The sequence below is a fragment of the Epinephelus fuscoguttatus genome, linkage group LG1 (assembly GCF_011397635.1).
Source record: "Epinephelus fuscoguttatus linkage group LG1, E.fuscoguttatus.final_Chr_v1".
Classification (NCBI taxonomy): Eukaryota; Metazoa; Chordata; class Actinopteri; order Perciformes; family Serranidae; genus Epinephelus; species Epinephelus fuscoguttatus.
In genome coordinates this window covers 40,264,474-40,286,061 of record NC_064752.1, presented here as the reverse complement: position 1 = coordinate 40,286,061, position 21,588 = coordinate 40,264,474, and positions in this window count along the sequence as shown.

The following is a 21,588-nucleotide window of genomic DNA, read 5'->3' as shown; positions in this document are numbered from 1 at the left end:
TCCTCTCCATGTTTCTAGCCACAAAAAAAAAGGAAATCTCGATTCAAAAACATAGACTTTCTACCATTAAATAACCACAATTTATCTGTAGGGGATTGATTAGATTTAAGATCAGTACCACCGACTCCATTTTTTTGCCAGATGCAGAGATTTCTGGCTTCCAGAACGAACCTTTCAGCCCATAATCTGTTAAAGAACAAAAGCCTCACTGTTAAATTTTGACTTAATAATGCCAGTGACCTTTTTCTAAGTAGGTGAGGCTACTGCCAATAAAAATCCTTTTCTCAAGAGAGAGGCAAAACAGATCCATTTAAAACAAACAAAGCTGCAGACAAACAGCCTACCATTAAGTACTTAGAGGTGTGCTCACTGCTTTGCCCACTTAATTGACATATACAGACTTGGACCAGAGCTGCAGTTTTACTCGCAAGTTTTCAAAGATTAAATACAGAGTGTGTAACATGTTGGCTGTGAGCGTGCATAAATGTATGTGTGTGTGGTTTTGTTGATGTGTGCCATTTATGTGTGATCGCTTCTACTGTACAACCCAGTGACAGTTATATTGGTAGTTATATCATCCTGCTTCCTCTTCTTTATCACCCACTGTTGTTGGTCCTCAGTTGCCACGGATACCCTGGCATCACTTTTGAATCTTGACATCATCGTCAGGGGGGGCGTAACTCGAAGACTTTCCCTGAACTTTCCCATGAGCAGACCAGCCCTCATCTGAGAACTTTACTGTCTTCACACAATAAAGGGCATATAGCTATCACACACTTGCAATCACAAGACTTATACTCAATAGTCCAGTATGTACTATGTTATATGCAAAGAAAATCCAGATCTCCTTTCTCTCTAAAATCAAACAGTCGATTTAATCACCTGTAAATTAACGAAAACAAGTTAATGTGTGGCAAAAGATCTACGCATGGTTTTTATCGGTAAACACTGTTTGTATATCTGGCCCCTGATGTTTGTTACATGTTTCGTGTACATCATGACTTTTTTGCTCAGTCTGTTTCCTTCACACCAGCAGCACTTTCTTTATATCAATACACCAACGCCTCCCATTTCAGCAAAGATTTTTTTTTTTTGCGATATTTAAATTTTTTTTATCGAATTCCAGTCATTCCTTGAAAAAATAATTAAAACAGGTGGATGGAAATGCACAGTTATCTTTGGAGACATTTGAAGAGGCAACAGATAGCATCTTTTCCTAAATACTGTATATCATTATGAAAATAATGTGGGTTGCACAGGGTAGTGGCCACAGTAAAATCAGACTATCAGCGTTTACATAGGTTACTTAGTGGCTTTGCAATCTTTGTAATAAGCTTCTGCCACCGGCTTTACGGCAGAAAACGCGTCATGTATTGCGAAATTGGTCGGTCAGCCAATCAGGGACTGGGGCTGGTCCTTATGAGGAGTTTTTTTTTTTTAGTTGGGCATGAGATAGTTGAGACACGAGCATAATGGCAGATGGACAAATTTTGGAAACAAGTGAAAAACGGCCTAGTGAAAGAAAACGAGCCCCTCTGTCTGAGGAGGCAAAGAAGAACAAAAAGGAGAGTGATAAAAGAAGAGGAAAAACAAGAGTAAACCTCAGTCAGGCGTTCAAGAGATGGAGGGAGCTCCGTGACCAAAGAGGCTTCAAAACCGATGTCTAGCCAGCTTTCTTTCTAATGGATCAGTAAGTAACACGGCTAAATGTTAGCTAGCCAAGAGAGGACTGTACTGTACTGGCTGCTAGTTCATTCCTAGCTGGCCAGCATCGCAAATCACCGCAACCTTGGCCCAGGTAGCGAGTGTTGGTCGGCTGACATCCTCGTTGCCATTCTACAGCAGCCCTCAGACAGTGTTACCCCCCTCCCTTCCTTCTTTTCTCTTCTCACGGGGGCAGCTATCGACGGACATCGCCCAGCTAAGTTACGCCCAGCTAAGTGAACACTGAACTCTGTTTCCCATTCAATTTGAGCCAGGGCTTGACGCTAACCCTTTTCCCAAGGAGCACATGTGCTCCTAAGTTGAAAAAGTAAGGAGCGCACAAATAACTTTAGGGGCACAATGTAAATTGATCATTTGTGTGTTATAATGTGTTTTCTGTAATAAACGTGATGCAAATAGACATTTACAAGCAAAATTATTTAATGAATTTGTATACAAAATGTACAGAAAGGTAAAATCATCAAGTTTTGAAAAAGTATTGCAATTTAATTTTGTCTTTAATGTTGTTATCTTATATATATTATCTTTGCAATATGATTATCTGATATAATGTTATTACTATCCTAAAACATTCTCCAGGTCCTCTGAAACTCTGCAGAACTTAAGCCTCTTTCACACAGAGCTTTCGCGGTGCCCACCGCGGGGTAGGGCGCAGAGGACAGGATTTGGGGGAGTACAGGCTCGTTCAGGAGCTACAGCTCCATGGTGACCGCTTCCGGGTCTACTTCAGGCTCTTCTCTGCTATTGGACGCGCGGCGCCGAGGTGTCGTCACAGCGTGTTGCGGTGAAATTAAAAAATTTCAATTTGAGCGCAGGCTGGCGGCGCGCGCCACTCAGCTCGGCGGCAGAGCGGTGCGCTTTTGCGCCGCAGTAGTACATACACAATGAATGGGTTTGTCGGCAGAGGTCTGCGCTTTGCGCGCTCTGTGTGAAAAGGGCTTTATTTCCACCCTGCCCAGCAGCGGTACCATGGTGAACGGTCCCTAAAGGCCTCTACACATCATCAGCTGTAAAACCGCTTTGCGCTGGCTGTCCCATTGTTTGTCTGTGGAGAGGGCAGCAACGCCTGACAAAGCGGCACCGCTACCCTTGGCGTCGTGCACCGCTCTGATTTTCCACCCAAGCGCTGCACTCAGAGTTGAAATTATTTGAACTACGGGGAGAATGGAGCAGGCTTCCCTGGAGATCCACCCGGTCCATCTCCTCCACACTTTGACTCAGGCTATTTCCACGCTGCCGACAGTGAGACTTATATTCATTGTGCCGACAGTGGCTTGGAAAACCACCCATAACCGTGTCACACGGGGAAGAGGGAAGAGGGATGGCGGCTGGAGTTCCTGCAACATTTGCGGTTAGATTATCATATTTTTTTATTGACAAAAATATAGGCTGCTTCGGCTGATTTTTTCATGCGCACATGTGCCCCTAAATATTTTTTACAGTTCGCACACACCTATTTTTAGTCGCAAATGCGAGTGAAATGTTCGCACTGTCAAGCCCTGTGAGCTCCAACCGGCCGCATCGTTTTCATACAGTAATGTTACCATTTATTCAGGACTGTTTACATGTGCATATTGGTATAATTTCACTGTGTCTACTGTTGTTTGAACTGATACTGTACATATTGGTATAATTTACTGTTAGTTGTTTGTACTGGTACTGTGCATTCTGCTATAATTATTTGCATTACTATTTGTTTTTTCTTCAGATAAATCTGATAATTGTTGCTCGGTCTCTTTACTCATTTATTTAGTAGAGTGTCCACACACCTTCTCATTCTACATATACATAGAGGTATACTGGTGGCTTTACAGCCTACATTTTATTGATTATCTCTGATCCCCACGGTCAATTTGGTCGTTGCGACAGTGAGATGCAACACCGCTGACGCTAGGTGGCACCAAGCTAACAAAACCCAAATCCTATTTGTTGCCTCTTTAATTGTAAAATGTGGTGGACATTTATTAGACCAACTGATAAATTGATTAATCGAAAGTCTGTCCGCACACACACAGCAACAGGGCTAGCTGTTATCATCGCACAGCTAACATTACCTAACAATAATAAATGGGTGCAATAACAGAGTTAAGCTGTTTTCTGTGTCAGTGTGCATTCGTTGGGACTGTTTAATGGCTCAGTGTTGAATGCCACTGCTGCTGTGTTAGCTTGTGCTAATTGAGCAGATGCTGAACTAACTGTTCAGAGAGCAGCTGTGTAGACGGAAGCAATAGAAAACATGATAATCCTGCAAGAGTTCAGGACGGTCTAGGATCAGACCCCCAGTGTTACAATGATCAAGTGCAGGTATCATATGACTGGAAGAGATCGGATACTACTTGGTACTGTGTTATTTAGGTCAGTACTTTTACATGTATTGAGTACCAATACTTGGCTATAATCTCATCAAACTAGTTAACAATGAAAATAACTTTTAGTTGCGGCCCTATGCATTGTATCGCTATATAGCACTAGAAACACCTATGTGATATTGATTAATCTACATGTACTAATACCACCACAGAAAGACCAACATATTCTCACTCCACTTGTCACATCTCAGCATTTGGTCATGGGCTGTCCACATCAAAGCACATGATGTGCAAGGTCTCCTGGGTGCATTGGCTGTTGACGTCCTGAGACACCATGTCAACTTAAGCCTAGTACATGCATTGTCTGTTTTCAAAATATACTTTCGTTTTCACAGGAAATGTACAGTTTCCATAAAGTCTCTTTCAAAATAAACACACTACGTCAGCACAACACCAAAAATTTACTTTTTTTTTTCGTCAACAACAAACGCACATGGTTACATTTAGCCCACACACACAACTGGTTGGGTTTACGCAACCAAAGCACGTGGTTGGATTTAGGAAAAAAGAACGGGGTTTGGCTTTAGAATCCTATGGGAAGGGAACACTAGCCTCCTGACTGAAAGTTGTTGGACCAATCCACCACCCCCTCCCACTCTACTCAGACTTCTGCCCCCTTAATTTATGTTGTTGTCCTGCCGCATTTCCTCCTGATGCTGGCTGACGCCATTTAACAATTACAGTGACCAGCTATGTATCATGCCGACATATGAGGCTGTTTTTTTTCATTGGTGTCTGATGCTGGAAGTTACTAACCAAGCATTGGTATTTGACGACTTCAAAAAACACACATATAGACAGATATAGACTATCACTGCATCTGTCCTCATTGACACCCAAGTTCACAACAATCCAACCAGCAGCCTGTGCTTGGAGCCTGGGAATGGGACTGACAGAGAGGTTGTATAAATAGCCTCACAGTGGCTCAGAGGCAACACCCAGAGCCACCCAACACAATGATAACACGCACACATACACACCAGCTCCTATGGGAAACTATTACATTTTAGTGCACACTGTAAAACAGTCAACACTATCAGGGTGGAAATCGGTCAGTCTGCATCTGTTGGGGGTTCTTAAAGTTTCTGGAAAGTGTGTCTATGTGTGTATGAGTGCTCTTAAGCAATGGATTGCATGCATACAGTGTGCACATCACTCACATACACACTCACACACACACTGCTGTTATCTCTGCTGTGAGGGAGTACCTCCTTAAAGTCTTGCTTGGTTGTTTCCGTGTGGTCGCCCAGGATATTAATCACTAAATCAGCAGCGTGTGTATGTGCTTTATGGTGGAGTACCTGCTGGAGTGGCTTCTCTGAAAGGAAGTGATGTGTTAGACGGAAAGTGTATGACCTCAGAGGGGTTTCCATCTGACTCTGGGTGCAGTGTGTGTGTTTGTGCATGACTTTCTCCTGCAGGGTGTCAGTTACTGAGAACCAAACCTCTGTTATCTGTAAATCACAGTGAAAGTTCGCTAACAGAACAAACAGAACAGGACTTTGTCACACACAACAACAGAGAGATTTAACACACCCAGAGTTACAGAAGCTTTCATCAATTCTACATTCAAATCAGGTTTAATCCAACGAATGTAGACGGTGTATTGCACATGTTTTTGAAATATTGTGCGCTCGTTTTAGCTGAAAACAAGAGACAGAGTTAGGAGTACAAAAATGAACATGAAAACCTCACTCTTCTTTATCACAAAGCAATAGAAGGTGTGAAAGAGTTAAAGAAGATAGAGAATTGGGAAGGAATGGAAAAGTGCAGGTAGAAGGAAGTCGGTCCAAAATTCCTTAAATGCTGTCAATAGTTTGGAGCATGTAGAAACTAGAAGGCTGAGGCAAGTCTCCATTCCATGGCAGATTATAATAGTTATAGAGAAATTCACCAAGAGACAGATACTCTGACAGTGTCAAATGAACATGACTGCAGGTCACAGAGTCAGGCAGGATTATACATTGACACATTAAACCCTAAATGACTGCTTGTCCTCAGCCATGGGAAGGTAAACTATATTGGGTAACACACACATACACACACACACACACACACACACACACACACACACACAGAATTCCATCACCAGGGCCGACCATGTCGTCAGGTAAAGGCATTGTGTGCCACCCTGTAACCCGTGAATTGTGACTTGTTTCTGTACAAACAATTTAAGGCTCGACCTTTGTGACGTGGTAAAAACAGCCATAAGGAAAAGATGGCAAGTGACAGATGTTGAGAATTGACCTTTTGCTAAGCCCCGCCCCTTTGTGATGGTCCGTCAAAGCTGTTGGAGTAAGCATGGAGCCCACACTGTAACTAACTGCACTCCCTTAAGAAATATTATCGTATTTTTGGAAAACTGAAACAGTGATTCCAGAGAGCAGCAGACAGAGGGGTCTACAGTCTGTGTTTGAAGGATATATCCAGGATGTCAAACTGACTCAGCAGCAACAACAGGTTAAAAAGACAAAGATAGTTAGAAGCTAAAGCCGAACTATAGGCTACAGATCACAGTGTAAAAGAGAACTATCACATCACTGCTGATCACCACAAAAGACAATGAATATAAAGGGAAACTTTACTGATAGTGAACCAGCTGTGTGGCATCGCAGTGTGTGCAGATGAACGGTGTGTGGCTGCTCCCCTGTGCTGCTGCCAGCAACTGGACCTCCGCCACTGGATGGGGGAAGTCAAACAACATTCATCTGCACACAGTGCGATGACACACACCTGGTTGGATATCAGCAAAGTTTCCCTGTTTCCCTTCACTGGTTCCTGTACAGCAGAGTTGGTATTTTTTTCAGTTATAATCATTAAAAAGCAAACGTAGCATGTGTATACATTCAGTAGGCTATATCTTCATCTATAACCCTGCACTTTTCAGGGTCTGACTTTGGTTTTGGAACAGGGAAGAAACATATATGTTTTCCAACACATTCTTACTCTGACCGCATCACATATTGACGTTTGGTCATGGACTTTCCACAGCCACATACGATGTGCAAGGAACCCTGGGTGTGTTGGTTGTTGTTCTGGGACACTGTGTCAAGCTCTGCCTGTTACATGCATTGCCTTCTTTCAAATCACACTGTTTTTTTCACAGGAAATTTAACATTTACATACAATCTCTTTAAAAATAAACACATTACGTCAGTACAACACCATAAATTTACATTTTTTTCCTTCAACAACAAATACACGTGGTTGGGTTTAGGCATCAAAAGCACATAGTAAGGGTTTAGGAGAAAAGAACTGGGTTTGGCTTAGAATCCTACGGGGCGCAAACACTGCTCTCTTGGGTGAAAGTCTGTGTTTGCTGCAATACCCCTGTCGCCCGCCCGAGTGGGACTTTCGCCACCTTAACTTTTGTTCATGTCCCACCGCATTTCCCCCTGACTCCACCAGGTGCTGTTTAACTATAAAGGCAACCGGCCGTGAATCATGCTGATGTTAAAGATGCCTTTTTCTTTGGTTTCTGGCACCGCAAGTCACTACCCAAGCACTGGATTTCGATGACTTTGGAGTGAGACAAGGCTCTTTTTTCCAGCCTCTCCAGATAACGAGTATCATTAATACAACATTTAGCTCGAAAACCACAAAACCAGCCTGAAAATGAAGCAAATCTGAAACGACTGCATTAGAGTCAATGGAGCATAGCTGTGTTGTTGTCAGACCCTGGTCTAAGCTGGCCTGATGTTAAGTTATGACTGGCCAGTCTGTGTCCGAGGGTGAGACTTGAAGGGTCAAATGTGTGTTTCTGTCAGTGTGTGTTTGTGTGTGACATAGGCATCACACTTACACTTCACATTCATGCGTTATCATGCACTTTTAGCTAAACTCAAGTGAACTCATAAAATTCAGTTTCACCAACTAATGTATGAACTGTGCAGGGTTGCCGGTAACTATTGGCAAACAAGATTGCCAACAAAAGTTAAAGTAAAAGCCAGCCACAGATTCATCCTTCTTTAGCATTTCTTTAAGAGGGGCTATTAGCTGAGCTGCTGCTAACATTAGCTCAACTTGTTTGTAGGTGCTCAACTAGGGTAAAAATACTAAATAACATAGTGTCAGGTTAAATATTAGTCCTTCTCCAATGTTCTTCAGTTGGCACAGGACGTCCATGAGGTCTCAGGGGGACTGCGAGCTGAGCTGCTGCTATTGTTAAGTCAGATGGTTTCTCTGATAACTTAGATCCAGACATTCAATGCCAAAAGTCTGTCATCCATTTAAGAAATACAGTTTAAAAACAACCAAGATCTCAAAGTGATGATGACATGACTTGAGAAAGTAAAAAAGTATTTAGCTGGAAAACCACAGACATCTGTCTCACTTTGGGCCCTACTGTGATGCCGACATGGAAAATAGCTCTTTAGCAGCAAACTGGGGCGCACTGAGGTTATTTGACTGCCTACCCTGGTTTGGTATCTTGGTAACTCCCTATGCGCCCCAGTAGGAGGAGAGGCATTCGAGCCAAAATTGCCTCTTACCTCTAATGCACCCATCTATAATGTATGTTAATATACTTTCTTTGATCCCAGCCTATATCCAAATGTGCAACATGTGCACCACAAAAATGACCAAAAGCTGGTTTGGCACTCCCCAACACATAAGGCATGGCACACTGTGGTCTGTGCTGTGTCACAGGGTTTATGAAAATAGAGCCCTTTGTGTGCAAGACATCAGCATTTGATTTTTTGAACATGGTCAACTTATATGAGGTGTGAATGGAGGTAAATGTTAATGGAAATGTTACTAATTGGTAATTGGTAATTTGCCGGATTAATTTTCTAAAAACAAACAAAAAAACCTCTAGCTTCTTTTCACACATGCCAGGAAGATTTCAGTCTTCTATCTTCCAAGCATTCATTTGGCATAAAGCGTCAGAGAGGTTACCATCAGTGTCCTGTCTGCAATTTACTGACATCATGTTGCAGGATTTCTGTGTATTGAAGTCCTAAAATGTCAAACAGTTTTGCAGCCACAAACATCCAAAGTTGCCACGTGCGGCTTTAAACAGGAAAATCAAACTGAGACCAAACAGATGGTTTTGTTAGATTTAAACAATAAAATATCTGTTGTTTATCACGGGTCAACATATGTGTGAAATTCCGCACATAATTCAGCATCAGCACTGAATCAGCGTGAAGCAGCCTGGTATGTGTTGTCCTGGTGTGGTTGGGAGTCAATGTGTTCTGGTGCGGGTTAAGGAGGATACTGAGGGGCTTTAAGTGCTTTCACTCTTCCTTTCTCTGCTCTCACCTCCTCTGTCTCTGTCTGAACGCCTTTCTTCTCCCCACTGACTTTTTGAGACAATAGGATCCAGCTGTGAGGTTGTAAAACCCTCTGGAACGTCACTAAAGAGGCAGATCGGCCTGCAAATGGCTTCAATTAGCCTGTCACATGCTAATAAAGCTAGTTAAAAAGAGGGACAACTAGCCAAGTCACACACTCGTGCACACACAGTCGCTCGTAAATGCAGACAAAAGCATAGAGTCCCGATGAGCGCACCGGTCAGGGGATACACAGAGTTTGTTAGCTTCTAGAAACCTTAAGAAAGTTTGTGACACGGATGAAATTGTGCAAACATGTTATCATTTAGAAAATATATACAGTATATGCACAACTGCATGTGCAAACTCACACATACACACTCAAAGACACATAAAATCATGGATACAGAGTCACACACACACACACACACACACACACACACACACACACACACACACACACACACACCAGAGAGACACATGTAAACAAAAGTGACAGACATGTACATAAACATGTTAATTCACAGAAAGTGAGTGCACACATATACACACACACATATGCAGGCAATTACTGTATAAAAACACAGTGACAAGTGTGTCGTGTCAGTGGGACGTCCCAGTTCCTGTTTTCACTCTGTAACACTCAGTGTGACTGAGACACACTCAACATCCACGTCCATGTTGTCTGCAGTCTGAAACACACGAGGCTGACAGCTCTCACTGACAAACACCCAGAGCTCAAAATCTATCTTCATCACCTTCACACACACACACACACACACACACACACACACACACACACACATCCACACATCCTGATCTTCTTCCACATGTGGGATGTCTGTGTGTGCTTGCATGTGTGTCTCAGTAAGCGTGAAGAGGTTCAGGTTCAGGGTCAGTTTAGTTTCAGCACCCTTAAAGTCCTACAGTAGCTCTAATTTACAACCCCAATTCCAAAAAAGTTGAGATGCTGTGTAAAATGTGAAACTGAAGTATTCAGCTGAATTAATGTACGTAATTAATGTTCAAATTGACAAACCTTATTAATTTTTGTAAATACACACTTATTCTGAATTTAATGCATGCAATATGTTCCCAAAAAAGGGGCAACAAAAGACTGGGAAGGTTGTGGAATATTCAAAAAATAACAGGTTGATTGATAACAAATAATAGTATCATTAATGGTATGAAAGGGGCATCCCTGCACTGCTCAGTTGTTCACAAGCAAGGATGGTCCCTCTGAAAAACTGTATGGGCAAACAGTCCAACAGGTTGAGAACAACCTTTCTCAACACACAATAGCAAAGGATTCATGGATTCACCATCGTTAACCCATAATATCATCAAACAGTTGAGAGAATCCAGAGAAATCTCTGCATGTAAGGGGCAAGGCCAAATATCAACACTGAGTGCTCTCACCCTTCGACCCCTCAGACAGCACAGCATTAAAACCCAACATGATTGTATAAAGGATATTACTGGACTGGACATGGACTCAGGAACACTAAAGGAAACCATTGTCTGTAAACACAGTTCCTCGCTGGGTCTACCAATGCAAGTTGAGACTCTACCGTGCAAAGTGAAAGCCATATATCAACAATATACAGCAACGGCCCTGACTTATATTGGCCTGGAAATCATGAATGTCTTGTCCTCTGCGTTGAAGAGAAAAAGGACCATCCAGATTTTTACCAGTGCAAAGTTCAAACGCTAGCATCTTTGATGGTATGGGGATGTGTTAGTGCCCACTGGCATCATGGGTTAACTGCATATGTGTGAAGGCACCGTGAATGCTGAAAGGTACATACGGGTTTTGCAGCAACATGCTCTGCCATCCAGAGAAATAATAATAAAAAAGCCAACTGGCAAACATGTTCCAATAGTAAATGTTAGCTAACTAGTTCACCTCGTAGGTGACATGCAGTGAAAAAAAATGTTGATGTGTACTTTCAAACACGTTTAATTTTTGCGGGGAAAAAATTAAACTTTAATTATCAAGCTGTTAATTTGCAGCAGTAAGTGCCAGGACCCCCTAGGGATTACGGACCCCCTGGTTGGGACCCATGCAATAGATACATGAATGGTATTTTTTTTCTGAGCAGTGCAGAGCTCAGAGCTCTAGACTAACTTTTTAACCACAGCCCTGGGACCATCCCGAAAGACAATTTTAACCGTCCTGTGCTGTCAAAACTTTAATTTATAATTGCCGATGCAGCCTCCATAATTCTCAACCAGGAAAGTGGCAGAAAAGAGGCGTGGAGAAAACAAAAAATCCTAAATAGGACCCTAAATCACTGAAATGCGGATTCGCACAGGACTTATATTATGACATGACCTCTGGGATGGTGAAATATGGTCGATAACTTGTGGTGAAATTTTTACTTTTACTTACTCAAATTACGAGAAGGTCCCCAGGTAATACTAGACCTGTGCCAAAAGGGCTTTAGTCAATTTGAAAAACTACAACATCATGTCTGTACTGCAATGAACTGTGGATAATTAAATCAGTGATGTTGGAAGCTGTGCAAAATGTCCATTTGAGGCCCCTTATGGACTGGATTGATTGTGGATTTGAGCAGCCCTCAGCGCTTCTAAATTTTTTAGGAATATGCCCGCAAGCTTCGCAAATGCAGGGAAGAGTGGACATTTGGATTCAGCCCCATTCTTACTCTTTTATATAGAACTCCAGGAGGCTTACTCCTTCCTTCTGATGATGACAATGCAGGTGCTTGGATAAGCACATACATGTGCAAATGCATGAATATACTGTGAACTTACAGATTCAGGTTTAGGAGTTGAAAATATGGTCACCATAATACACAACTTTGGTTTGTTGCTAGCACGGTTTGCTATTTACATTTGATGCACACAACTACATTTTATTAAAGTGATGGCAAACAACAAATACTGTGCATACAGTTAATTATGCTAGCAGTGACAAATGGAGGCAGTGTTTATTGGCCAATGTGGTCTGATGTAATGAGGTTGGTAGGTTGAATGGAGAAGAGGATTATTGCTTGGAAGGTTTGTTTGAATGCAGTGAATCAAAGCTGACTACAGCTGCCACTTTCCACAAAACAAACTTTTCAGAGCATTTCACACAGATTTTTGTCCAAAAATTTGCAAGGAAATTTATAAAAACTGACTTTGTAGGTTCTTATGAATTTGCATACCCCCTGCAAAAACATTTCAGTGGCCTTCAATTTCAGCAGATTTCTGCATGTGGAAATATATGAAATCCTTTGTTCCAACTGATGTCATACCTCCAAGTGTTGGTTACCTTGCTGCCAAAAGGGGTAATGTCTGATGAATTTGGCTTCTGCCTCAGCTGGCATACAATGAAGATGCTAATGTTGTCGATATGCACTTGCTAACGTTACACGTTGGTAACGGTCTGAAACAAAAAGAAGCACATGACTAATTATTATGCAGAATTACGTCAGCGGACCACCAGGGGCTAATCTGTTGGACCTTAATCAAACAATTGCTCCTCACGGGTTGGCATTGTGTAGTGTTCCATGCAGCAGTTATATTATGATGGTAGTAAGTGCCTAATCCCCTGAGAAGAACAAGCTACTCACAATTCTTCGTGGATGGGTGATTGTCAGATTGGAGTTCTGATGTTTGGAGCTGCCAAATGGTGCAGTAATAAGTCAACAGGTGGTGTAGTTGCAGGTCATGAATCTTTGTAACCACAGGGAATGCCAATAACATTCTCTGTCTGGGTAGGTTTTATTGTGTGGAGTGGACATGCAAACTATTTAGGAGGAAACTCTATATGTGTCTTGACAAAAAAAAAATGGAATTTGCAGGCAAGTTATCCGTATTTCTGCACACATTTTTGCATTTCACCGATGAAAAATGTGTTTTTGAGCTGTCATGTCATGTAACCTCCTTTAAAAGATAAAAGGCATTAATAAGTGGTTGTAAAGACATCCTCTATCAAATAACTTTGGGGAAGCAGCAGGTCCCCAGGAGGTGCACTGGGCTTTAAAGCCAATTTTCATAGTGGCCAAACAGGTACTGCAATTTCCAGGGTCCTTCACGTGATGCTATTGGGCCCAAAAAGACTTTTTTCCCATAGACCTATATTGGGAAAGAGACATCTATAAATTACTGGACACGTTTTTTTAATGCGTCACAACCCCCACACAATCATTGGTTCCGCTGTCAATGTTTAATCCATTTAGCTCAGTAACATCTGGAAAGCCAAAAAGAGCTGCAAGATTATATTATCTTATCAACATTTCAGTCAGCAGAGTGCTAAACCAGAAGTCAGCCACTTGGCCGGTGGAAGCTGGCTGTTTGGCCATGCTTGGCCGAAAGTCTCTAGTGCACCTGCTCTATCGGCCCAATGATGTGGAGGCAGTGCTGATCATCCAGGTAATTTCATACTGCAAACATGGAGCGATTTTGGCTTCATGTGCCACTGAGCAACTGTCATGGGAATGACCAGAGCATCGCCACTAATGCAGTATGCAGGTCTCTTAATACATCCATGGGAAGCAGAGACAAGAGGAATAATCTTGTTCCTTTTCTCTCCTTTGTTTTGCCCTGCCCTGTCTGACAGGAAACAGGAAGTAGGGAGTATCCTGATGTCTTTCCACCACTGATTGGTTCCCATTGTCATGAGTGATGACATAACTAGGAGTTTCACCAACTGCCTGCTACACTGAAATGCAGCTTGCAGAGCAGTCGTGAAGAAGGCGCACATTCACTTCTGTTACTGCCGTGTAGATTTTTGGTTTTGGAGATCTGATGTGAACATGCTATATCATATTGTTTGTAAAATATTCCTATTTTACATTTGCAAGAAGTAATTTGCTGAAGCTGTATGTAAATACACTACACCACTTCCCTGAAAGGTAAAGTGTGTAAGATATGGACAGAAGTTTCACTGCTGCTTTCTGCCACTGGAGACAGCTTTTGGTGAGAAAAGTGATGAGGTTTGATGCTGAACTCGTAATGGATGGGCGACTAGTTGTTAGCCAACAACAACAACTGTTTTCAAAATGGAACAATGGATAAATAATCCCTGAAGACATTCAGTGTCAGGTTTATCATCAAGGATTTATTTTACAAAGTCTCCAAAAAGACACTACAGCTCAGAGCTGGATTACAAAGCACCTGAAGGGGATACGGCCGATGAGAACCCTCATTGGAACAATCATATGGCTAGCTTCTGGGCCAAATATATGTAACGTTAGTAGCCTTAGTCATACAACACCGTCAACCCCAGATTTAACTGTCCACTATGTCAGATTTTTCTCACCAGTCCTGTTCAATGCTTGGCGGTGGGGCAGATTCACACACGCAGCTCAGCTGGAAAGGCTCCAATTCTGCGATACAGTACACAGTTTATTTTCAGATAACACTATATTAGGCATCACATTCACTTTTCTCTTGCCCAATCAGACAACTACATGAGGCATTCCACTTGCTCGAACACAGAGTTTATTTGTTCTGGGAAAGCATTAATGTCGAATCCTAAGGCCAAAGCCACACGTGAAGACTCTTAAGATAGCAATGATTATTTTGGCCAGCTCTTGGAGTTTCAGCACTTTGGTAGAAGTTTATATATTCTTGTCCTGCGGTTAGTTCGTAGTTTGCTTTTTGTTATCAATCAATCAATTTCAATCAATTTTATTTATAAAGCCCAATATCACAAATCACAGTTTGCCTCACAGGGCTTTACAGCATACGACATTCCCTCTGTCCTTATGACCCTCGCAGCGGATAAGGAAAAACTCCCCAAAAAAAACCCTTTAAGGGGGAAACGTTTACGTTATTGTTGTTATTTTGTTAGAACTGATACTGCTACTAAAGCCTCTAGCCAGGTACAGGTTCTGCTCATACACTGTTCGTACACATACCTATGAAAAGTAATGTACCGAAATCATTAGCCAGTAATTCGAATATAACCTGTGTAATCAAGAAGGCTGCTGTCATGTGACCACTGCACTGATACGAGTAAAAAAGCAAGTACTATAGAGAGCGAAAGTCCACTTAAGGGGGAAGGTTGGGGTGGAGGATGGGTCAAACAAACCCAGACAGATTTTCTCACATGAGAGTGTTGTTTGGGACCATGTGAAGTCAAGTGAACATTGAGCTATTTAAGGTATGTCCCCACCATGTTTCTTTTCCTGAACCTAACATATGTAACTTTATATTCAGGGTTCCCACAGTCATGGAAAACCGGGAAAAGTCATGGAATTTGCCAGCCTCATTTTCCAGGCCTGTAAATGTCATGTAGTTAGTAAAAAAAAATCATTGAGAGTTTTGAAAAAGTCATGGAATTTTGTGGTGTGTAAAGGAAATTGTTACAGTAATCTTCCTTATACAACCTTCCATGTCCACTTCCAAGGCATATGCCTACATTCCAATGTAAGGATATTAAGAATATAGCAATAGTATAACCAGTTCATTTCTCCCTTATGCTTGAAAGTCAATGCCAAACTGATATACAGTTAGTGCATGTAGGACTGTGCCTGTAGTTTGAAGTATCTGAAGTGAATATGAATATAACCAACTATAAGAGAATTTTATTGAAGGGTCCTTGAAAAATTGATGGAAAAGTTTAAAATTTTTGTCCATGAAAATGCATGGGAGCCCTGTACATACACACGTAACATTAAGTTTGCAATGGGACAACGCCATTGCTGCGGTGCTTATTTGTTAGATACCATACAAACCATTGTTTGTGCATTTTCATAAGATATACAAACCACTGTATGAGGATGCATTGCCAGGTATTAGACAATGCACCTGTGAATGTGTTCAGCAAAGGTAATAAGGCTCGAATTAGGAAAACTGACGGGTGTGGATAGCTACAGTATAAATTGATGACTTCTGTAAGTTTAGCATGTACACACAGTTTGTGTTATAAAGAAACAGACAAAAACAAAATCTTTAATGCCACAAAAGAAAATGCTGCATTGACTTGTGACAGATGCAGCAAATAGTAAATTTCTGCAAATCTCTTTTGGCCATAAATTGAGCATAGCATTATTTCAGGTAGGACACGATGTCATGCTCAGCTCACATCCCAGCTACATCAGCTGATCTCAAACAGCCAATCAACTGATGGATCAGCTGATTGATAGATGGGAGTCAGCTGATAGATCACGATTCTTTTCTATGGCAAATCTCATTCAGGGCGCCCTATTTAACCTGCTCTGGCCTGCCTACTGTTGCTGCTTCCTCTGCAAGCTGCTTTGCAACGCGCCTCCACCCCAGCTCCTCCTTTTCATGTTGTATCTGACTTATCAATGTCATTTCTGTTTGTCATTGATGCTGCTCTGTTCTGTCCCCAGAGGGTCTTTGCTGCTGCTCTCCCTACCATAGGCTTTCCATGTAGGCACATGGAAGGGCAGAGAGGTTTGCTTTCTCTGCCTGAGACTTTCCATGCAGGTGCATGGAGGGGCAGAGTGGTGTGCCCACAACAGAGCCATACCGCCAAATATAATAATGCGAATGGCGATAAAGTTTTCTTTGACTAAAGTGGTCCTGACTGAATTAATTTTGTGCATCCTCAACTGAGTGAGTCTATTCTTTCAACACATTGATCAAAGGAGACAAGATCTGATAAATGCTTTTGTTTTTCGTTGAAGTTCAATAAAGAACAGGCATTACTTATCATACTTTAAAACATTTACTACATATGAAGTCTGGTGAAATGTGGCGCACTATCATCTAGCAAAACATTACACTCTCGCCCTCCATCTACAGGGAAGCTCTGAGACAAACTGTGCACTGTAACAGGAGGATGTGTAGAAGGTGAGTGGAATGTTTCTGCAAATAACTTATTTGTTACCTGTCAGATGCAATGAGATACAGGCACTTCATGTTAGGTACACACACTGCATAAACAGATGGACACACATCCTGCAGGAGCGACCTGTAGATCTGCAGATGTAAGGATGTGGGGAGGATGTGCAATTTGTCTGGATCAGGGAGTACCACATAAGTCCCTTGGAAGCAATAAGATAATCAGGAGTGTAGTAGAAAACTATTTATACTTGTCACTGAGATAGAAGTGTCATTATATTTTAACGCCCCTTCTCTCTTGCTCACACTCACACTCTTCCTCTCTCAAACCTCGACTTGTCTGTTGATGTGTTGCTTGGCGAGTGCCGGTGTGTAGATAGACTGATTGCAGAATCCAGCTATGATAAACAACACTAATGAACTGAGAGGTTACAGAGTACACAACCTGAGGAAAGCAATGGAGACAAGACGAGGACAGAGTGACATTCATTCATTATCGAGTCTCAGAGACAGTCTGCAGCTTTTCATACAAATACATCTTTGCTGCTCTAATGCTGACTGATAAGCTGATTAATGATTCTATCTACAGTAGCTTATATACTTCACAGCTCATCAGAAAACCGAAGAAAAGTTTCTAGTACCCATGAGATGAGGCATTTTATATTTCCAGCTGGACTAAATCTAAGAATAATAAAGTTGCATTTGCAAGAAAAAATGACAGACCTGTTTGTGTTTATTGTTGCTGCATGTGAACTATGACGTAAAACATACTTTCACTGAAGTGCATTTTCTTAGCATTCACATACATATAGTGCTAAAAACGTGAAAAAAACATGCTTAACCAATTATAATGTGTGAAAAATAAGGTAGAATTTTGATTATTTTACTTCTTCCTACTCTATTTTGAACATGCAGCGATTTTTTTAATCAGTGTTTATTTTGTGAACAACTTTTATTTCATGACTTAACTGTAACAACGTGTGACAAAAAATACTGACGACAAAAATTTTGGCAAAACCCCTGAACAACCAAAGTTACATCACAGGAGCCTCCCTTTTTGAGGTCATTCCTATGTTTCCAGGGTCCCTATGTTCCCCAGGATTAAGGGGTCCCTAAACTAGTATTCGTTTAATTTGACATGGGCCATAGGGTTAGGTTAGGCGTACTGTTACAGTAATCCTGCCTCTGAGAGTCATGAAATTACACTGGACCCAGCCTTAATGGTACATGCTCTACCTGGTGAGCTAAGGGGGCACCCAAATTTTTTTATTGTAACAGTGTTCAAACTGTATCATGGCTTATGAGTAGCACACACTTCACCATATGATACAATATGGCTTACTGAGGCAGGGCACAGTAAATTCTACAGAGCCCATCCATCTAGCCATCCATTTTCATCTGTTGTCCAGAAAAGGGTCAGAGGGGCAGCAGGCTAAGCAAGGTATTGCCAGCTTCTCCTGGGGGATCTTGAGGCTATCCTAGGCCAGATGTAATCCCTACAGCATGTTCACGGTGTATCCCAGGGTCTCCTACCAGTTCTACTGAGAAGAACCAGGGAGGCACTCGCCTGATCAGATACCCGAACCATCCCTTTCAGTGCAAAGGAGCAGCAGCTCTACTCTGAGGGTCCGTCCCAAGTCTCTTATTTTTAAAGTGCTACTGCTAGCTCCTCGCTTGAACCGGAAGTCGTTCGAGGTCCACCATCTTCTAGGCCGTCCCAAGTCTCTTATTTGTGCAGCGAGGAGCTAGCGCTAGGAGCTAGCAGCAAGCTTTAAGCAGCTACGAGCTAGGATGGTCGAGAGCTTCCTATCTGGAAGAATTTTTCAGCTTGAGGCCCTGACGTATAAATACCCCCCCCCTACATCTGGCTCATTTGAACGAGATGGCGGAGAAACAGTGCAAGTGTACCCGTTACATGCATTCTCTGCAATGAAACGCTGTAATTCACATGCCTACATGACTACAAAGAGTAACGTTAATGATATATTTCTTGCAAGACTGTCATGTTTTAATTAAGTTCATTTTATTCACAACCCGCTACGTTGTTCAGCGGACTGTTGGTGATGTGTGGCTGTTAAATGTGGAGCTGCTCATGTCCAGAACCACACGCGTTGATATAACACCACGCACGTACGCACGCGCGCGCGCACACACACACACACACACACACACACACACACACACACACACACACATTTGCCCATCATTAATTGTCCTGCATGTCATGTGAGTGGAATAATGTTTAATAGCCTGTAGGTAATATTAATTATTAATATTAATTTATATTCTTACTTTCATTAATGCTGTTGTAAGCCACTGTCATTACCGTCTGTCCTGCATCTCTCTCTCTCTGTCTCTCTCTCTGTCTCACTGTGTCATACAGATTACTGTTAATTTATTATGTCGATCTGTTCTGTACAACATCTATTGCACGTCTGTCATCCTGGAAGAGGGATCCCTCCTCAGTTGCTCTTCCTGAGGTTTCTACCGTTTTTTTCCCCGTTAAAGGTTTTTTTTTGGGGAGTTTTTCCTGATCCGCTGTGAGGGTCCTAAGGACAGAGGGATGTCGTATGCTGTAAAGCCCTGTGAGGCAAATTGTGATTTGTGATATTGGGCTTTATACATAAAACTGATTGACTGAGGTAGACTGACAGGTCTGATATGTCTTATTCACTCAGAAGCTGACTTGTTGAATGATGGCGGGTGGATTTAATAATAGTGATAATAATGATGATGATAATAATAATGATAATGATGCTCATCACAGTGACAGTGGAATAGCAGGGCTACAGACTGTTCTTTAATTGCACAAACTTTGACAAATGACTCAATAACAATGGTAATACATGCAAAAGTGTGTGACCAGAGTCATGACGGTGGGGGGTGGGGGCTGTTTTGGTCAGCGAATATAATGAGACTTGGGATGTACCCATAGTAACGCCTGACACTGGCTGCTTTACAGAGCAGATCTAGCGGTGCCGCCGTCATCATGAATGGACGTCGCTTCACGTGACGCTTCAGTGGAAAGGACATCTCATGTCTCTTAAACCGACAATGCTCGCTCATCGCTCCTAGCGCTAGCTCCTCGCATTTTTTCCTAGGTGGGAGGGGCTAAACAGCTAGCAAAGTTGGCTAGGTAAGATAACTAGCAGTAATTTAAGAGACTTGGGACGGACCCTGAGCTCCTTCCAGATGCGCTACTCACCCTATTTCTAAGACAGAGCCCAGCTACCCTTCTGAGAAAACTCATCATGGCAACTTATAACTGCTGTCTCAGATTCAGGTGCTACATTCTATAGTTTATCGGCACAAATAAGACACTCCTTGTTTTCTTTTTGACACAGGCCTATCTGTATGCTGACTATAAATCAGAGACCTTCATGCTTTAATCATGCATCAGTAATAACCTAATTTTATGATTCATGGTGATGAGGATGCAGAAAGAAAAAGAAAAAAATAAATGGCAAAACAGCGAATTATACCCCCCAAATTTCACAAATCCTGTTTTCAAGGAAGCTCATGTCTTACTGCCAATCTCCCAATGGCTCCCCTGTAGCTATTTTTTTTTATATTGCTTTGCTGTCACTCCTGCTAGAACAAAATTACATTAAAATAAGAGTAAGAGTACAATAATTGTAAAGGTAACTGGCTGACTTGCTTATGTTTCCTATGTGTTGTAAGAAGAGGACTTCCTCCCAGTTTGGGACACTTATGAAGAGGCTCATAGATTTGTCCACCATGCTGCAACAGAACATATATTCAATTTTTTGGACTGTACCTCTGTTTACCCCAAACTGGTCAGCAACTTAGCAATATTCCCCCAAAATGCCCCCAAAAAGAACCGATGCTCATACTGTAGTTTCCTCTGGTGTCATGAACGGTTCATCATGGCAACTCTATCCCACCAGTCACGACAGCGTATCTTCATCCACTGCTCCCTTGTCCTACATGGTGGTACATGTGTGCAAGAAAGAACCAATCAGCAAGTTTCAGATTCTGTCATGTGCACTGCTAAGGGTGGGCAGAAGCTAAGGATTGTTAGCTCAGATTTATAGCCTGGGAACCACACAAATCTGTGAGCTTGTGTTTCATTTGCTCTGGGAGATCCATCTGGCTCCCCCTCCTCGTTAAGACAGATTTTCAGCCAATTACAACTGTTTATCTAAAGTGTGGCAAGTTTGAAGTCACATGCCACACATTTTGCTGCTCTGATGTAGGTATCTTTATTAAAGTGAATTAGTGATGAATCACCGTCATGCATGAATCACGCCACACATTTTGCTCCAGCAATGAGTCCTAAAACCCCCAAAATGAGTTTGCATTTTAGCGCTCCTCATTCCCTCGTCTCAAAGTCAACAGGTTTTTTGAATCGATCTTTGGTTGGATGCCTGAAACAGGGTCTGTGGTTAACACAAGCTTAGGAGATATTCATATTTTTTTATATGACAAAAACA